Here is a 20,088-nt window from a genome sequence, read left to right on the forward strand (position 1 = left end):
CCTTAAAAATATTACCATTTGGCTTAAACAGTTGGAGGAAATAAATATATTTTTCTCTTCATTTTATATGAGGAAACTAGACAATAAGAGGGTCAGTAACTTCCCGAAAGTCACACAGATAGTAAGAGGCAGAGCTGGACTATGCACTTGTGCTTATTTTTCTCAATATTCTTGCTGCTACAAGGAACCTTGAAAGAGGAGATTTTCAAGAACGTGAGCAGATTGTCTTAGGAATTGGAGGAGGATAAGCATCTATTACTTATCTCTATTCATTTTGACTAAGGCCTGTGTAAAAGCAGGAAATAGAAGGCATGAGTGTTCCCCATAATATTTGCAGTTCATAAGTTAGAAATTAGCAATCAGCCCCTTTTCACGTAGGACACAATAATAGACACTCTGGCACAGTCCCTGCAATTTGGTTATGTGAAGAAAACAGGAAACAAGCACATTTTCACTGTGGTTTCAGTCTGAGGAGGGCTGGCATCTGCTGACGTGAGGGCTAGATTTTCTTGTCAATATCATATTTACTATCCTGATCACATGAGCAGAGAGAGGAGGATGAGTCACAGTTGACTGGCTGCTAAATTAGGAAAATGTAATCCATTTGTTTCTTTCAAATTAGATTCCCCCAAAGCATTTTAGACCTTTTTTCCTCAGCAACCATAGCCACAACCTAAACAGCTAACACATTCCCAAACTAGGCTAATCTGGCTGTCTATTATAGCTAGACAATCTGGCTGTCTATTATAAGTAAATAAATTACCATTTTGTAGCATTTTCTTCCAAAATTAGGGCAGGATTTTGAGTATATTAGTCTTCACCTACAAATGCCAAACTTCTTCTGCCCTGGCTTGACTCATGTCCACCCCTCACTGCCTACTTTCAAGAGCCATCAAAATACAATGTAGTATGTTGATAATTCATATTTCTAGAAAGCCACAAAGTAGTCCTTAACCAATAAGAATCATAAATCATTAGCTCTGTGAGGAATCTGTTGGATCACTCATTTTATAGATAAGGGAAATGGAGACCCAGCAAGACTTAAGAAATTTCATGAACTCAGCTCTCTGGATGCCAAGTTGACAATTGCAGCCCTTCTTTTTTCTTTTCTTTCTTTTTTTTTTTTTTTTTTTTTTTGAGACAGGGTCTCACTCTTGTCACCCAGGCTGGAGTGTAGTGGTGCAGTCATGGCTCACTGCAGCCTCAACCTCCCAAACTCAAGAAATTCTCCCACCTCAGCCCTCTGAGTAACCAGGACTACAGGCACGTGCTACCATGCCAGGCTAATTTTTTTATTTTTATTTTTTGTAGATGTGGGGTCTCCCTGTGTTATCCAGGCTGGTCTTAAACTTCTGGGCTCAAGCAATCCTTCTGCCTCAGCCTCCCAAAGTGCTGGGTATACAACCATGAGCTACCACTCCTGGCCTCCCCCACTTTTTTTTCCTGTGCACACCAGTATACCTGAAAATCAGTGCCACACAGGAAACCCTGGTTTGGAAGTGTAAAATGTGTGATGATCAAACAAACAAAAAAGCAAACAAACAAGCCAGCAAGTCCAAATACTGTGTCAGCTCAGCCATTCTCCCGGAGGGGTACTTGGGATGAAGAGCTGGGAACTCTTCTGTAGAAGATAGTTCAGCTTAATCTCCCAACCTGCAGCCATTCACTTCATTTTCTTATAAAATTTGCTGACTTGAATCAGGGCCTGATTTCTCATTTTACTCATATTTAGGACTGAGGTCAGAGACTGGTTTTCTTCAACCATAGACACTAGATTGCCTGTTTTGATATTTATTTTCAAAGAATGCTACCACTCTTTGGAAACTACTGGTGTTATTTCTCCAAGTGAACTGAGCTGCATGTTTTTGTGCCCTGCACAGAGGAGGTACAGGTTTTAGCAGTAACATGGGGCAAGCAAAGGGTACCTCTAGGAACCGTCATTCCTCCTTGTGGTCATCATTGTCATCTTCATCTCTTAAATTTAGGCTCTGTTAGGGTCTTTACATGGAAGCCTCACATAGTATTCATATGAATGTTTTATAAATGGGAACACTAAATCTTAGAAGTTAAATAACTTTGCCTAGGCCACATCACTAATGAGAAGCTTCAGCCTGAAACCAGAAGTCTGACTCCAGAGCAAGTGGCTGATTATGTGTGGCCTTAGCCAATTCACTCAGAAGTAAAATAGTCCAGGATTTTCATTCAGCAGCATCTGCATTTTGAACAGAGCATCTACACATCATATAGCTAGGGGTGCTGGTTCAGATTGCTGCCTTTCAAGGTGGGACATGAAAGTTAACTTTTCTGTCTTCATTTCATCTCCAGTCTAACAGTAATAATAACAGGTTGCTATAGGAGTGAAATGAAAAATTGTAGCATCTGTGAAAATCCCTAGAGCAGTGATAAGGACTTGGTAAATCTCACTTTCCTCCCTTCCATCAAGGAGATGCCTGGCCTAACCCAAAAGAATAATTTGTAATTTGTAATGGTGATTTTTTTTTTTTTTTGAAACGGAGTCTCACTCTGTCGCCAGGCTGGAGTGCAGTGGTGCGATCTCAGCTCACTGCAACCTCTGCCTCCCAGGTTCAAGCAATTCTCCTGTCTCAGCCTCCTGAGTAGATGGGACTACAGGCATGTGCCACCACTAAATTTTGTATTTTTAGTGGAGATGGGGTTTCACCATGTTGGCCAGGATGGTCTCGATCTCTTGACTTCGTGACCCACCCACCTCGGCCTCCCAAAGTGCTAGGATTACAGGCATAATGGTGATTTTTAAAACACTGAGAAGCAGTCCTTTTTGAGATGAATGGACACAAATGTAGACCTCTTTTTAGGTCTACATTTTCAGGCAGTAGGGGTTTGTACAATGAGGAGTTCTAGTGCAGGAGCTAACAGGAGCAGAGCCAGACTACCTGGGTTCAAATCTCAGCTTGCTGTCTGCTTGCTGTGTGGCCTGAACTCTCTGCACCTTTAGTTTTGTCTTGAAAACTTAGATTTTGTTTATAGAAAACCAAACAATTCAATTTTAAGAACTGGCAAAGGAGCTGGGTACAATGGCTTATGTCTGTAATCCCAGCACTTTGGAAGGTCAAGGTGAGCGGATCTCTGGAGGCCAAGAGTTCGAGACCAGCCTGGGCAATATAGTAAGACCCCATCTCTCCAAAAAATTAAAAAATTAGCTGGGTGCAGTGGCATGCGCCTATAATCCCAGGTTTACTGGATCATATTTTAATTCTATATTTAGCTTTTTTTTTTTTGAGACAGAGTCTCACTCTGTCACCTAGGCTAGAGTGCAGTGGTACAATCTTGGCTCACTGCAACCTCTGCCTACTGGGTTCAAGTGATTCTCCTGCCTCAGCCTCCTGAGTAGCTGGGATCACAGGCACATGCCACCACGACCAGCTAATTTTTGTATTTTTAGTAGAGATGGAGTTTTGCCATGTTAGTCAGGCTGGTCTCAAACTCCTGACCTCAGGTGATCCGCCCGCCTCGGCCTCCCAAAGTGTTGGGATTACAGGCGTGAGCCATCACACCCAGCCTCTATATTTAGCTTTTGAGGAACTGCTATGCGCCTGTTACTCTGGGGTGGCTGAGGTGGGAGGATGGCTTAAGTCCAAGAGGTCGAGGCTGCAGTGAGCTATGATTGCACCACTGCACTCCAGCCTGGGCAACAGAGCAATACCCTACCTCTTAAAAAATGGCAAAGAACTTGTATAGATATTCCTCCAAAGAAGATATACAAATAGCCAAAAAGCACATGGAAAGATGCACAAACATTTATCATTAGCCACCAGGGAAATACAAAGCACAGAACAGTGAGCTACCACTTCACACCCACTAGGACGACTATAAAAAAAGGGGAGAAAATAACTAGCATTGGCAAGAATGTGAAGAAATTGGAACCCTCATACATTGCTGGTGAGAATGTAAGATGATGCAGCCTCTGTGGAAAGGTTTGGCAGTTCCTCAAAAGTTAAATATAGAGGCTGGGCGCGATGGCTCCTGCCTGTAATCCCAGCACTTTGGGAGGCCGAGGTGGGTGGATCACCTGAGGTCAGGAGTTCGAGACCAGCCGGGCCAACATGGTGAAACCCTATCTCTACTAAAAATACAAAAAGTAGCCAGGCGGGTGGCATGCGCCTATAATCCCAGCTACACAGGAAGCTGAGGCAGGAGAATCACTTGAACCCAGGAGGTAGAGATTGCAGTGAGCCGAGATTGTGCCACTGCACTCTAGCCTGGGTGACAGAGTAAGACTCTGCCTCAAAAAAAAAAAAAAAAGCTAAATGTAGAATTAAAATATCATCCAGTAATATCACTTTTATGGGTATATGCAAAAGAATTGCAAACAGGTGTTCAAATGAAAACTTGCATGTGAATGTTTAAAGCAGCACTATTTATAATATTTAAAAGGTGGAAGCAACCCAAATGTCTATCAACTTGTGAATGGATAAAGAAAATGCAGTATATCCGTACACTGGAGTATTATTCAGCCATAAAAGGGAATGCAATACTGATATATTGTTGCAACATGGATGAACCTCGAAAGCATTGTGCTACATGAAAGAAGCCAGACACAAAAATCATATGATATTTAATCACATTATATAATTGAATTTATAAGAAACAGCAAAAATAGGAAAATTGGTAGAGATAGAAAGCCGATTGGTGATTGCCAGTGGCTGGTGGGAGGTCAGTAGGTGTCAATGGGTATAGGGTTTTTTGGGGCGAGGGGTGATAAAAATGTTCTGGAGCTAGATAGTGGTGATGCTTGCACAATATTGTAAGTGTGTGTGTGTTTTTGTTTTTCAAGACAGGATCTTGCTCTGTTGCCCAGTCTGGAGTAGTGGCATGATTACAGCTTACTGCAGCCTTGACCTCCAGGTGCAAGCCATCCTCTCATCTCAGCCTCCCTAGTAGTTGGGACCACAGGCACATGCCATCATGCCCAGCTAATTTTTTATTTTTTGTAGAGATGGAGGTTTTCCTATGTTGCCAGGCTGATCTCAAACTCCTGGGCTCAAGTGATCCTCCCTTCTCAGCTCCCCAAAATGCTGGGACTATGGGAGTGAATCACCACACCCAGCTGCGCAATATTGTGAATGCACTAAGTGCCACTGAATTGTGCACTTTAAAAATGGTTAACACAGTAAGTTTTATGTTATGTGTATTTTACCACAATTTTAAAAAAGGGATCATGGTAACACATACCTCATAGGTAAAGTCTTAAATTACATAGTAAGCACCAAATCATTGTTGTCAATGATGGTCAATGGCAGGGATAAAGGCTAGGAGAAGATAGAGGATCAGAAAAGTCAGGATTGAAAGGGTGGACTTGGGAAGAAGTAAGCGGAGGCCTGGGTGGTAAGAACATGAGGGATGAGTGCAGGAATTGTGTAGTGGACATGGAAGAGGTGGTGTGGAAGGAAAACGTGTATACATGTGTATAGTAAGTTAGAGGGAGATACAGAAACCTTTTTATAAAATTCTAAGCAATGGACTAGTGTACACAAAACCAGCTTGAAGTCATGGTAGGTTGATGTTCTGCGGTAAGAAGAAATTCAATGAATTTAGTACAGCATGCATGACTGTAAGCTTTAACTTATGAAGTAATCCAAGCTTCAGTTTGAGAGAGAGAGTTCATACCAAGAGCCTTCCTCTTTTTTTTTTTTTTTTTTTTTTTTTAACATTCCTGGGTGCAATTAAAAAGAGTAGTCAGGGTGCTTTGGTGGGGATGGACATTTTTGTTGGGCAATACAACAGATTTCAGGAGAGGAGGCTGTAATATTCAGTCCCACCTTGTCTGGCGGCAGCTCTGATTCTAGAGTAGTCTCCATAAGCACTTTCCAGAGAGAAAGAATAATGGGCTGATAGCTAGTAGTACAACCCACAATGGCTCTGTGGGACACTTCTCATTTTCACGTCACCCTCAACCCTCCTTCACCTGCCAATATTCTGGCCATGATAGGCTAGATGTGACATCTATGGACTGCACACAGGAAAAAGCTGTAATTCTTGGAGTCAAAACATAGAAGGGAGAAGAGACAGGGAATAAGATATGAGCTGCTACAGACCCTTGCAGCTCACAGCTATCTACTTCCTTGCTCCTTGTCTAGGCTTGGTGCTTAGAAGCTCCTTTCTAGCAAATGCTCCCTTAGAAAAGGGAAATAAAATGCAGATTTGCAGCAGGCTAGGGCTAAAGAAACCCTGATGGATGCTCTAGAAGCTGGGGGAAAATACAGTTATCAGCTGTGTTTACAAGCTGTATTTCTGTCCTGCAGGTGTGGTGGGTGGAGTTGTTTACAGGTGAAGGTGTCCAGCTTCCTCTATCCCAAGCCCTTGCCTCATCCATACATTTTCTTCTGCAACTCGGTCTCCAACTACTAAATGGGAGTCCTTGCCAGTTGGGTTCCTGGGCAGTTTATTAGGCAGAATTGGGAGAATGGAAGAGGGTAGGCCAGAGAAATGGAAAGGTTGGTGGAAAGGAAGTGAGTGAATGGGGCTAATGGCTTAGAGTGGCAATGGTGATCTATATCGCAAAAAGGGGAGAGAAGGTAGGCCAGGGGGCTAAGCAGAGAGAAGCCGTGTGGGCTGTATTGGAAGAGGGAATTTTGGATTTTACAAGTTAGAGGCTCTTGGGGATTACTGGAGACTTAGGGGTGGGGGGAGAATTGGCAGAGAAGGAGGTAGAGGCTTTGAGGGCTCTTGATTAGAACCCCTAAGGGAGAGGAAAGTATAGATTCGAATCCTCTTTAATTCCTATTTGGCAGCTGGATACTCCTTAAACATAGAGATGAGACCACAGGAGATCAGCATGTATTTGGGTCTCATAAATAAAAGTAGAGACTTGACTGCCCCCTGGTATAACTTGTCCCTTTGTTCTGAGAAAGCGATCCAAATGATGCAAAGACCACTGATTCAAAGAAACACGGATGAGAAGCCGTAGCTCTAAGAAGCAAAACTCTCCAGTGGGACATTGGAAATGTGCTCTCTGTGATTTACCCTGAGATGCTTAAAGGGTTTGTTTTAGCAGCAGCGCCATCTTTCTCTGTATTTGTATTAGATGGCGCTTATCTCTCCAAACCAACAAAACTGTTTTTTGAAACAACAGAAACAAACTGTTTCTTTCAGAGAAGTTCCTCTTTCTACACACCCACACACACACGCACACAAATGAGTTGTAACTTACCACAGCTGTGGAAGCAGAGAATGTCCGGGATAGCTTGAAAGTTAAGGAAAGATCTCAAGGACCATTGATTTAGGAAAACTAACTCCAGGGGCGTTCATTTCACCAGCCACTTTCTCCTTCCCTCCCCAACAGGTGAGAGAAGAAATTTAAGTTCTGTTTACAAATGAGGTGAGAGTTCATTTAATCTGTTCACCATGACCAAAGTTACAAAGGGCTCTCTGGTTATTAAGCATTCAGTTATTTTTTCTTGTTTTCAAAAACTGATTTTTTTTCAGTCTAAGAAAGTAAATAACCCTATTTCTTTCAATCTTTCAAAATATTACAATGAGATTATTTGAGCCCCTGTTCTGGTAAAATCATCACTTCTTCAAAGATGATTTCTTGCTGTTGTCTCATTATTTACATGGTCAGAGAGGTTACTTGAAGAGTACAGCTTTAAAATCTGGAGCATTGAGAGAGAACCACAAACAGCCCTATACCATGAAAAATCCTATTTATGTGGGAGGGAAATTTTCTTAAACTTCAGTTTTTAAATCAGTTTGGGACATTAAATCTCTCCACCTCCCACTCTCTCCTCCCTCACTGACTTCTGAGGAACAACAACCACCAAGAAAAAAAATAAAACACTGTGTTTTGAATTCCATTATGTTTCCAAACTTCCAAGTCAGAGGAAATTGTTTAAAATGACTTACCCCACACAAATACACGTAAGGAGGGAGGGAAAAACAAATTGCCAGCTCACAAGATCACTTCTCTACTAACCACCCGCTTTTGCTGACCTGACAAAAGTATGTAATTTCCTCACAGCATTTCCGACATATTTTACTGATATTTTGTAAGAGTTAAGAGAGTTCTGTTTGCTCTTCTTACACAGGCCTCTTGGACTTTGCTTCCCTGAACAGGATCCTAAGCTTGGAAACTCTCCAAGTAACAGAAAATTGGCAAGTTCTTCATCGTTGATTCCTTACTGGCTCTTTGGAGAGGAAAGGAGTTCTGCTCAGGGCTTGGCCGAGCCCTTTGCTTGGCACCCCAGCCAGTAGCTCAAAAGTTCAAGGAACTTGACAGACAGAGGCTGTTTTCTGGTGAGAGATTTGAACATGCCCAGTTGAGTCTGCCATCGCACGTCTGCATCTTGTCTCCTTCCAGAGGAGGCTTATTTCTGACCAGGCTGATGATGGGTGTATTCTATGTGGGAAGACTTTGCCTACCCCTGTGACATTTACCCTGGATCAGGGTGAGCCCTGGATCTCTCTATTGCCTCAATCCATACAGCCTCACTGTGCCAAGTGGAAGCAGTGGCAGTGTGTGTATGTGTGTGTGTTATTCAAACAGTTAAAAAAAAAAAAGACAGAAGGCTTAGGCAGATTTCCAGAAAACAGACTGTGTCAGTCTAGACTAGTAAAACCCAGCCAGTTTAATTTCTGAATTTGTGGTTATTATTTCTGAATTTATTTTGTATTTAACCTACTTCCCCATTGCCCCATCCCCACAAAAAAAGAGTAAAAAGGTGAGAAAAATGACCAACCAGTTTCAACCACTATCCTGGCATCATGAAAGTTAAAATTCCAAAGATTAGAGATTATGTATTGCTCCTATGAAAAATAACCTTTGTGTGAATCTTAAAGATTCCTACTTTTTAAAAAAAATAGCAAAAGCAGCATATGTTATTGTTGAAACTTCAGAAAAAAAATAAGCGAAAACAAGAAAATTGAAACCATGTATAATTTCACCATCTAGACATAAGATTACATGGTTTTGTTAAGTAAGAATTGGCCTTGAGTTAGGTAGAACAGAGTTCAAATTATGGGCCTACCTGTATGATTCAGAGCAAGTTAACCTCACTGAGCATTGAACTTCTCTCCATAAAGTAAGACATAGCTATAGGGGTGTGGACGGTTGCAGTAAAATTCTGGACACAAAATAATTGCTGATTGATAATATCTGTATTGTATCCCCTGAACTACTGATCATATTTCATTATTAATTTCATACTACCTGCAGTTTCAGAAAATGAGCTCATTAAATTTTTCTCACATTCCTTTCTTTGTTATATTTCCATGACACAAATTTACAGCTTCAGTCTTCTGCTTTATTGTTTCTATTGCCTATACTTGTCTGGAGTAAGATGTACACAGAGCCATATTTTTATAGTGAGTAAGCCTGATTTCAGTGCTTTATTATTTTTTGGCAGTGAATGATGTTGCAACAAGTCTGAAACCAACTTGATTTTCTTCCTTCTAGGTAATTTATTTTGCCTGGCAGATGCCTGAAGATTTTCTTCAAGTTCAATACTGTACATAGGGTAAACTTTGATATTAATTGAATTGGAATGTTCCTGGAACATGGTTCACTTTTTATCTGAGGTTTCAGTGATATCTTAAAATTCAGATAATTCTCTTATATTATATCTTTGAATATATCTTCTATTTTATGGTTTTTCAATTCAGATACATCAATTCTTCTTATATTGGATTATGTTTATCTACCGCATATATTGTCTCCTATTTAATTTTTTTATTTGCAATATTGTCAGTAATTTAATATTCACCAGTTTTTATTGTTTTAATTTTATATTAGCTGTATAATGTTGTATTTTATCAGAAATTCTTTTTAAAATCTCATTTTCTTGTTGCCTTACTGATTTGATATTTTTATTCAAATTTACTCTAGCGAGAAATGAGTGTGATTAATTTGCTTCTATTGGCTTGAGTTAAATTTTTAGGGGTGGGTGTGGTGGCTCACACCTGTAATCCTAGCACCTTGGGAGGCTGAGGCAGGTGGATCACCTGAGGTCAGGAGTTCAAGACCAGTCTGGCCAACATGACGAAACCCCATCTCTACTAAATATACAAAAATTAGCCAGGTGTGGTGGTGCACGCCTGTAATCCCACCTACTTGGGAGGCTGAGGAAGGAGACTCGCTTGAACCTGGGAAGTGGAGGTTGCAGTGAGCCGAGATCACGCCACTGCACTCCAGCCTGCATGACGGGAGCAAGACTCCACCTCAAAAAAAAAAGAAAAAAGTGTTAGCTAGGTTAGGCTTTGTGTCTTCTGCACACTATAATCCCTTTTTTCTTTTATTTTCTTCTGCTCAGTGTTTTTTTTTTTTTTGGTCAAAAAGTTATTTTATTGTATTATTTTATTTATTATTAATCAAACTTTGTATTTTGAGATAATTTTAGATTCACATGTGGTTGTAAAAAGTAATACAGATAAATTCTATGTACCTTTGTCAATTTCCCTCAATGATAACATCTTGTAAAACTGTAATACGACATCAAGACTAGCATATTGACATTGATACAAATCTTACTCAGATTTTCTCCTTTTTACTCGTGCTTATGTTTATGTGTGTGTCTATGTCTGTGCGTGTGTGTGTTTGTATTTAGCACTATGCAATTTTTATTGCCCGTGTAGGCTGGCATATTTACCACCAAAGTCAAAATACAGAATGGCTTCACCACCATAAGGATACAGTAGGTTGTCCTTTGTAACCATAATTGACTATTTTGGACATTTTATATAAATGGAATAATGTAATACATGGTCCTTTGTGACTGGCCTCTTCCATTTAGCATAATGTTCCAGGGTTCATCTATATTGTAGCACTTTCCACTACTTCATTCCTTTTTATTGCTGAATAACATTTCGCTTTATTGATATACCATTTTTTTAATTTATTCATTAGTTAATGCACATTTAAGTTGTTTCCACTTTTTGGCTATTATGAATAATACTGATGCGAACATTCATATACAAGTTTTGGTGTGGTCCTATGTTTTCATTTCCTTTGGGTTGATACCTAAGAGTAGTGCTGCTGGGTGATATGATAACTCTATGTTTAACTCTTTGAGGAACTGACAGAGTGTGTTTTAAAGTGGCTGCACCACCTCACATCCTCACTCGCAGTGTATGAAGCTTCCAATTTCTCCACATTATCTGTTTGTTGTTTTTTTTTTGAGACAGGGTCACATTCTGTCACTCAGGCTGGAGTGCAGTGGTGCGATCTCGGCTGACTGTAACTTCTGCCTCCCGGGTTCAAACGATTCTCTTACCTCAGCCTCCTGAGCAGCTGGGACTACAGGTACACCCCCACACCCGACTAATTTTTGTATTTTTAGTAGAGACGGGGTTTTACCATGTTGGTCAGACTGGTCTTTAACTCCTGGACTCAAGTGATCCTCCTGCCTCGGCCTCACAAAGTGTTCGGTTTACAGGCATGAGCCGCTGTGCCCAGCCATCTGTTTTTCTGAATAGAGACATCCTAGTGTTTGTGAAGAGGTGGTTGGCGTAGTTGTTGTTTTTAATGTAGAGTCTTTCTCTGCTATATCTCATGTAGTTTTGATTTGCATTTCCCTGGCTAATGATGTTGAGGACCTTTTCATGTGTTCATTAGCCATTTTTATATCTTCTTTGTCCAAATGTGTGTTTGATTTTTTGCTCATTTTGAACTGGGTTACTTTCTTATTATTGAGTTGTAAGAGTTCTTTATATTGTCTTTCCATAAGTCCCTTATCAGTTATGTCATTTAAAAATAATGTCTCCAGTTCTGAAGATTGTCTTTTCACTTTCTTGATGGTGACCTTTGAAGCATAAAAGTTTTAAATTTTAATGAAGTCCAATTTATCTATTTTTTCTTTTGTTGCCTGATCTCCTGCAGCTCTCATGTTCTGCAGAGTCTACCACTGCTTTCAGCAGCCTCCAAACTATGTCCAAACTATGCCACTGCTCCCATCAATGCTGGGATTACTAACAAGCTCTACATTTTCCCCTTCCATCCCGAGGGAGGCACTGGGAGTTGGCTGGCTTCCTCCTGATTTTGTTGCACTGGGGAGGGGATGGGGCAAGGGCAAGTGAAAACACCACAAAATTTTCTACTGTTTAGAGTGTGACTTCTTCTTTGTTAGGGATTCTCTTGGTTGCTGCAGATCCTTAACTGGTTTCTGTAATTCCCATAAAGCTACTTTGGTTCCTATATCATTGCATGCATAATGTTTCCATGGGCAAGAGCCTGTAGCTTCCTTCTTGGCCATCTTGCTAACCTCATGACCCTATTTTTGCAATGTTGAGGTCTCTCACAGCTATATGTGTTGCTGACATTGCACTGGGCCATTCTGCTCCACCCGATGTGGCTGGAAATGCAGCATCTGGGGAGGGGGGTGCTTGATTAGGCTGCAATAGCTCATTCCAACCAACAGGCAAGGAATGAGCCATTGTTGGTTAGAAGATCAGCAGGGCTGTTGACCAGAGCGCTTATAGGTGACCTCTCCATGTGGCTTGAGCCTGTCACAGCATGGTGGCTGGATTCTGGGAGCCAGAATGAGCATTCCCGGAGTGAGCATTCTAAGAGGAAAAAATTAGGAGCTGTCATACAAAAAAAGGTAAAGATAATTTTTTTTAAAAGATAGAGTTGGGAGGTCCCAGGCCAGCCCTTACATGTCTGCAACTGGTATGTCTCACTGTGGACCACTCATGAAACCCCAAAGCCTCTCAGAATGTAGTGTGAAAGCCACTGCCTGAGTTTAGACCTCTAGATTTAGATGTCATTCAGATTTCTCACACAAAGGTGGGGATGCAGTAAGGTCACACTAAAGCCACCTGTAGTTTAGTCCCTCTGTGCAGCACTTCTGAAACCATGGCTCCACTTCCTGTGGCCATGATAGCTGAGGATGACTTGGTATTTGTGAATGCCCTCTTCTTCCACTCACTCTGTGCCCCAGCCTTTCCCAGGAGTTCCCACGGGGCTCCCCGCTGCCCTGGGTCCTCTCCCACTTGTGAGTGGGTCCCACCAGGGCTCTGTAGTGGCTTTTTTTTGCTACTTCTGAGCCAGTGGAGTCACCTCTGCTGTTGTATCCTTTTCTTCTCACACTTTGTACCCCAGACCTTGTACGAAGTGGGAACAAACATTTTCCATGTCCGTTTTTCTCCATTGTGAAGGCCACAGGGTCGGGCTGGTTTGCACTCTTTTCTCTTTAAAAGCAGAGCTTTTGCTTGTTCATTGGTTTTCAAAGGCCTTGCTTCTCATCACAGCTCTGCTTCCTTAGACTTTGGCACAAAACCCAAAGGGGCTGAGCAGGAAACATACCTGACTCCTCCTTTCCCGGGATACTCTTGAGAGCCTTTTCCTTCCGCTCTCAACTGTTGACCTCACACCAAGCTTGTACTTCTTGTACCTCTATCCCTCCACCCTTTCCCTTCAGGATTTCCTTCCCAATCTTCCTTCCCTATGAAGAATGGCCTTTATTTGACCAGCAGCTCAAGGGGCTTAGTCTTTCCAAATAGATCTCCGCGCCAGCTGACCCTATGAGATGCTCCCGTGAAACCCCCTGGGCTTTAGTGAGCAATGATCAGGGCAGCAGGTCCCTGCTGGTCCCTTGACCATGCTCAGGCAGATCTGAACTTCCTGGGTCTGAGCAGTGAGGCCCAGCTCTGGAACTCTGTTACACTGTGATGAGTGAAAGGAAGCTAGAGAGAGCCATTGGCACTCCTGAGAACAGAAGATAGGCAGCCAGATACCCATCTGATAATGGGTTGTATCCTGGCTTACTGGGAAGAGAAGTTTATTGTAGACTCTACTTGCTAGGTGTCCACTCGAATAAAGGCAAAAGAGATGTTTGCAGCCCTTGCCTCTTGAAATGGAAGAGTCACCTAGTTATTCTGTCTCTAAAACCCTATTATCTCTTGTGTTCTTGAAAACCTTGGCTTCATTTCCTAATTCCAAATTCCTCACATTCATTTCAGATCCTCCTTACCTACACATGCCCCTTGGACCTCATTTTCTGGCAAACTACCCTGGGCTCACCAGCTTTGGCTCCAGTTTTCATAGCCGTATGATGAGACTTCTCTCCTTCATCACTGACTGTTTGGCACCTATCCCAGCCAAGGTGAGCTTCTACTGCTGCAGAATCAGAAAGGAAAGGGGACATTTTACAGCATGGAGACTATGATGGTTAATATTGACTATCAACTTGATTGGATTGAAGGATGCAAATTATTGTTCCTGGGTGTGTTGATGGAGGTGTTAGCAAAGGAGATTAACCTTTGAGTCAGTGGACTGGGAGAGGCAGACTCACCTGCAGTCTGGGTGGGCACCATCTAATCAGCTGCCAGTGTAGCTAGAATAAAGCAGGCAGAAGAACATGGAAGGACTAGACTGAGTGAGTCTTCTGACCTTCATCTTTCTACCGTGCTGGATGCTTCCTGCCCTCGAACATCGGACTTCAAGTTCTTTAGCTTTTGGGCTCTTGGACTTACACCAGTGGTTTGCCAGGGGCTCTTGGGCCTTCAGCCATAGACTAAAGGCTGCACTGTCGGCTTCCTTACTTTTGAGGTTTTGGGACTCAGATTGGCTTCCTTGCACCTCACCTTGCCTATGGTATATTGTGGGACTTCATTTTGTGATCACGTAAGTCAATACTGCTTAATAAACTCCCCTTCATATATACATCTATCCTATTAGTTCTGTCCCTTTAGAGAACCCTGACTAATACAGAGACCCTCATTGTGTACCACAGGTGTGAATTCCATTCTGTTATTAATATTCCCTTTCTGGAAACAGTTTATTTACCACGTATTGCTCATGGTAACTAACACAAGCACACCTATTCCAGATAAACTTTTGTAGATTTAGGGGCGACCCCAGCCTAGAATGGGGTAGGGCAAGACAAAGTAGTCCTGTAATACCTGTCCAAAGTGTCTGGCCCTAAGATGGTGGGAAAATCATGCCACTATTGAATACATATGCTGCCACCTACCCATCTCCACCTGTAGCAGACATCGCTCATCTGTCATAATATTTTTTCTGGTCGAGCACAAATTTAGCCTCAGCATCTTTCTCATCTTAGGACCACAGCAACAGCATGCAATGAAATTTGACGTGTAAAAGAAATCTTATTTTCCATTTCTGAAATATAATGAAGATGAGTTTAATTAATCAGAGTGAAGAGGGTAAGGGAATGGCTGTTTAGAACAGCCTGTGAAAGAGGATGAAGGAGAGGAGGTAAAAAGAAAATGGGAAAGCCAAGCTGGGCTGAAAGGAGCGAAAAGTCCCCAGGAGATAATGATGGAAATGTCCCTGCTGGGGAAACAAATATGGATTAAGAACCTCTACCTGGAATAATTGATATTTGGGAATATCAATTTTTTGTGGATAGAGATGCTAGGATAGCAACCATAACCAGAAGTCAAAGCAATTTTTCCTGGGTCCCTAGGCAAGAAAAGATTCTATTTTTCTAGGGGTAAAGGGGGTTAGCAGAGAAGTTAAGTCTGACTCAAGAAGTGGGAGCAATAGAGGGTGAGGAGGGACCACTGTCCAACTGGGGGTCAGAGCTTAGAGAGATGTGCACAGGTACCTTAAAGGAGGGATGCCTGTAGGAGTGCAGAACAGATTTTAGGTGCTTACTGAAAAATGTGTCACTTTACTTGTGATTTCACTTAGTTATTCATAAATTGGACTACAGAATTTCTTCACACATTTTCAACAGTGTGCTTGTGTACATCAATTGGATTGTAGGGGACAGAGTAAGGGTGGGTCTATGAATCTAGAGGTGCAGTTTTCAGAGTGAAGAAACCAGTCCTGTAAGTCTTTAGCTGATGGTCACACATAATTTCTCATAATGGAAAGTGAGGAGAAATCACATGGGAATGTAGCTGGAGGACTTGCCGTCTGGGGGCTCCCCCAGGAATGTTAAGTTTTGTCATGACAGAATATGAGATCTTGGCTCTTCCCACCAAAGGGGCCCCCTCCTATCACCTTCTCCTGTGACTGTTCTGAAACATAATGAAGCTGCTGGTGACTTGTGCTTTTCCCACCCTATTCCAGTTTAAGCTCTGGTTTTGCAATATTTTGGCACACATGATACCATGACTTAGGCTAAGAATAGTGTCTGTCTAACTGGGCTAAGCAGATTCCAGGGAGCTTTACAACTAGTTACTGCTGATGTGTTAATAATGCTTTGAAAAGGAAGGATGTGGCATGAAGGTTTATGTTAATTCCAGTTAATTAACAGAGTGATCTGGGAGGACTTCCTCTTTTCTTCTTTCACTGTTTCTTACATGAAAGAGGCATGGATCTGCCTTTGCCAGTCAAACGTATGACTGATTTGCTGAGTGTCATTGATTCAACGCCCATAACCTCTCACTTCACTTCCTTCCTCTCTATTCTCTCTGCTGGACCCATATCAGGTTTTCATGACCTCTTACTTTGTTCCTTATAAATCCTCCAGGGGATCTCCACCTCTCTTCTCCTTTTAGGCCATTTTATAAACTTCCCTCAGGCCATTAGTCTTAAACCATCATTTTTAAAAAGGTTTAGTTTATTTTTAATTGACACATAATAATTGTACATATTTAAGGGATATGGTATGATGTTGTAATACATGTATACATGTGTAATGACCAAATCAGGGTAATTGGCATATCTATCATCTCAAACACTCATCATTTCTTCTTGGTGAGAACATTCAAAATTCACTCTTCTAGATATTTTGAAATGCACATTATTGTTAACTATATCACCCTATTATGTAATAGCATACCTTAATGTATTCCTCCTAACTGTAACACGTACCCATTGACCAACTTCTCCCCATCGTTCCCTCCCTACTTTCCCCAGCCTCTGGTAGCCACTATTCTACTATGTACTTTTATGAAAGCAACTTTTTTAGATTTTACATATGAGTGAAATGAGGCAGTATATGTCTTTCTGTACCCGGTTTATTTGACTTAATGTCCTCTAGTTTCATCCATATTGTCGCAAATGATAGGATTTCATTCCTTTGAATCACTGAAGAACATTCCATTAGGTATCTGTACCACATTTTCTTTCTGCATTCATGCATTGGTGGACATTTAGGTTGATTCCATATCTCGGCTATTGTGAATCATGCTGCAATAAACATGGGAGTGCAGACGCCTCTTTGATATACTAATTTCATTTCTGTTTTAAACTATAATTTTGATTATTTTATTCCCTCTCTCAAAAGCCTTCATTGGCTCCTTGGGGAGTGTAGAATCAAGAGTTCAGACATCTTTGCCCAGCATTCTAAACTCTTCAGAGCTGGAACCAAATTCTCCTTCACAGACTCTTTTTAAGTGAAACTGAGCTACTTACCCTTCCTCATAAATAATACATATGTTCTTGTCTCCTCACCTTATGTTATTCCCTTCCTTGAAACAGGCTACCACCTTTAAGTGTTTAACTTACAAATTTTTTTTCACTAAACCAGTGTTTCTCACCCTTGGTTATACAATAAATCGCCTGGGCAGTTAAAAAAAAATCCAATGTCCGAGCATTACACCAGCACAATTCAATCAGAACCTTCAATCAGAGGTTGGACCTGGGCATTAGGATCTTTTAAATGATGTTAAAATATATAGATAACATAAAGTTTGCCAATTTAACCATTTTTAGAGTACAGTGGCATTAAATACATTCACATGTTGTGCAACCATCATTGCCATCTATATCCAGAACTTTTAATCATCCCAAACATAAACTTTCTACCCATTAAACAACACCTCCTCCACTCCCCCTCCTCTCCCCAACCCCTGGTAACCACTGTTTTACATTCTGTCTCTATCTGAGACTTCGACTATCCTAGGTACCTCATATCAGTGGAATTGTATCATATTTGTCCTTTCGTGACTTATTTCACTTATTGCGATGTTTTTAAGGTTCACCCATGTTACAACGTGTATCAGAATTCCCTTCGTTCTTGAGGCTAAATATTATCCCATTGTATGTGTAGACCACATTTTGCTTATCTATTAATTTGTTCATGAGCACTTGTTTTTTCCCCCACCCATTAGCTATTGTGAATAATGTTGCTATAAAGATGGGTTTACAAATACCTGTTTGAGTCCCTGTTTTCAATTCTTTTGTGTATATATGCCAAAAGTGGAATTGGCGAATCATATGGTAAGTCTATGTTTAATTTTCTGAGGAACCTGCATCAGTATCTTCTGAGGTTCCCAGATGGCTCCAAGATGCAGCCAAGTTGACTTCTACTGCTATAGAGCCTCTCCCAGTTTCTCCAGCTAAATGTAACCTCTCCCTCTTACGATCTCAGCTAACAGTTTAATGAGGTTTTCTATGGAACTTATTTATTTGTTTGTTTGTTTGTTTATTTATTTATTTATTTATTTTTTGAGATGGAGTCTCATTCTGTCGCCAGGCTGGAGTGCAGTGGCATGATCTCAGCTCACTACAACCTCCGCCTCTCGGGTTCAAGTGATTCTCCTGCCTCAGCCTCCTGAGTAGCTGGGACTACAGGTGTGTGCCACCACGGCCAGCTAATTTTTGTATTTTTAGTAGAGAGGGGATTTCACCATGTTGGTCAGAATGGTCTCGATCTCCTGACCTCGTGATCCACCTGCCTTGGCCAGCACCTATTTATTTCTGTTATATTATTTATATTGTTATACATATTATTTGTGTTAGATGTTAAGTGTAGGATGAAAAGCACAACCGAAAAAAGCTGTGTTCTTATGAAACTTGCAATTTAGTGGAGGAGACAGATATTAATTATGTAATCATATAAGTGTATAATTACAAATTGAATTATCTGCTATGAAAGAAACATGTTTCTATTGAAGGCAAATTCACAAAAAACCCTGACCTAGACTGGAGGTGGGGGGTCAGGGGGGTCTTTCTTAAAAAAGTAGTGCTTGAGTTTTTTTCTAAAGTTTAAAAAGGAGTTACCTAAGCATGAAGTGAGAGGGAAGATCATTCCAGGGAGAATAAACACAGATTCGAAGGATGGCAAAAAAAAAAAAAAAAAAAAAAAAGGTCAGTTTTGCTGGGATATGGCAAATGCTGCAAGAAGAAATTGGCCATTTTTAGGGGACAGATCATGTAAGATCTTGCAGCTATTTTAAGGATTTTGGTCTTTATGCTAAAAGCAATGGGGGAACCATTGAAGGGATTTAAGCAGTGACATGACAAACTCAGATTGGCATTTGGAAAAGATCACTCTGCTGCTGTGTGGGGTAGGGATTGGATGGGCGTGGAATGGTTGTGGGGAAACCAGGCTTTCGCAGTGGCCAGGGTGATAGAGGCTGGTTCCTCAGAGTAGGAAGGTTGCAGAGGTCGTGGACAAGCGTCAGAGTTGAGAAACACTTAAGGTGGGTGATCCTTGTTGATAGTTTGAATATGAGCAACTAGGTAAGGTCACTGTCAAGGATGATGTCACCTTTTCTGACTTGCCCAAAGCTTTCAGATTGTAACTATGTTTGAGTAAACTTTGCATGCTTCCAGAATATCTTGCACAAAGCTTATGTTCACCGAATAATAATTTTTGAAGGAATGAATGAGTCAATAAACCAAATATTACGTTATATTGAACACACCCATATGAAGCATGCTGAATATTAATGCAATGCTGTAGATTATTATTTTTTGCAGATGGACATTTGCACAGTTGGCTCAACTGAATTAAATTCAATAGGTTTTCTGCTTCTGTTATAGCCAGACCTATGCTAGACACTGAGAATACATACATAAATAATATATTTTCTGCCTATGACTAGCTACAAAAACAGTAGAGAAAAAGACTTGCAAATAAAAATTATAACAAAATGTAATTGTAAAAATAAGTGCACACTTTAATTGCAGAGGAAGTACAGAGGAGGCAGTGATTAATTTTTTTTCCAGGGGAGCTAGGCAAGTTCCCAAGGCAGAAATATAAGTGCAACATATTTCAAGCTGAGTTTTAAAAAATGTACTTGGATGATTTAGGGAATGGTGAGCTTATTGTGGTTACAGTATGGGATGCAGGCAGGCACTATCACTAAGGTGGGGAAACAGACAGGGAAGAGGAAGGAAGAGAGAGATTTGGCTGGAGACCTGAGCATCATGGCAGCAGAGGAATTGGGAAGAGTGAGGAGGCCAAAGTATATTTC

General features: G+C 41.1%; 1 long non-coding RNA gene across 1 annotated transcript in view; it reads left to right on the forward strand.

The window, feature by feature from the left end:
* Positions 1–18,025, forward strand: part of LOC129061062 (uncharacterized) — a 42,353-nt gene extending 24,328 nt beyond the window's left edge. The window contains exons 2-3 of the long non-coding RNA XR_008528046.2: positions 11,155–11,272; positions 13,930–18,025. This is a non-coding gene — a long non-coding RNA (uncharacterized LOC129061062). The remainder of the gene's footprint in view (positions 1–11,154; positions 11,273–13,929) is intronic.
* The last annotated feature ends 2,063 nt before the right edge of the window (positions 18,026–20,088 follow it).

This window comes from Pongo abelii, chromosome 7 (genome assembly GCF_028885655.2).
Source record: "Pongo abelii isolate AG06213 chromosome 7, NHGRI_mPonAbe1-v2.0_pri, whole genome shotgun sequence".
Taxonomy (NCBI): domain Eukaryota; kingdom Metazoa; phylum Chordata; class Mammalia; order Primates; family Hominidae; genus Pongo; species Pongo abelii.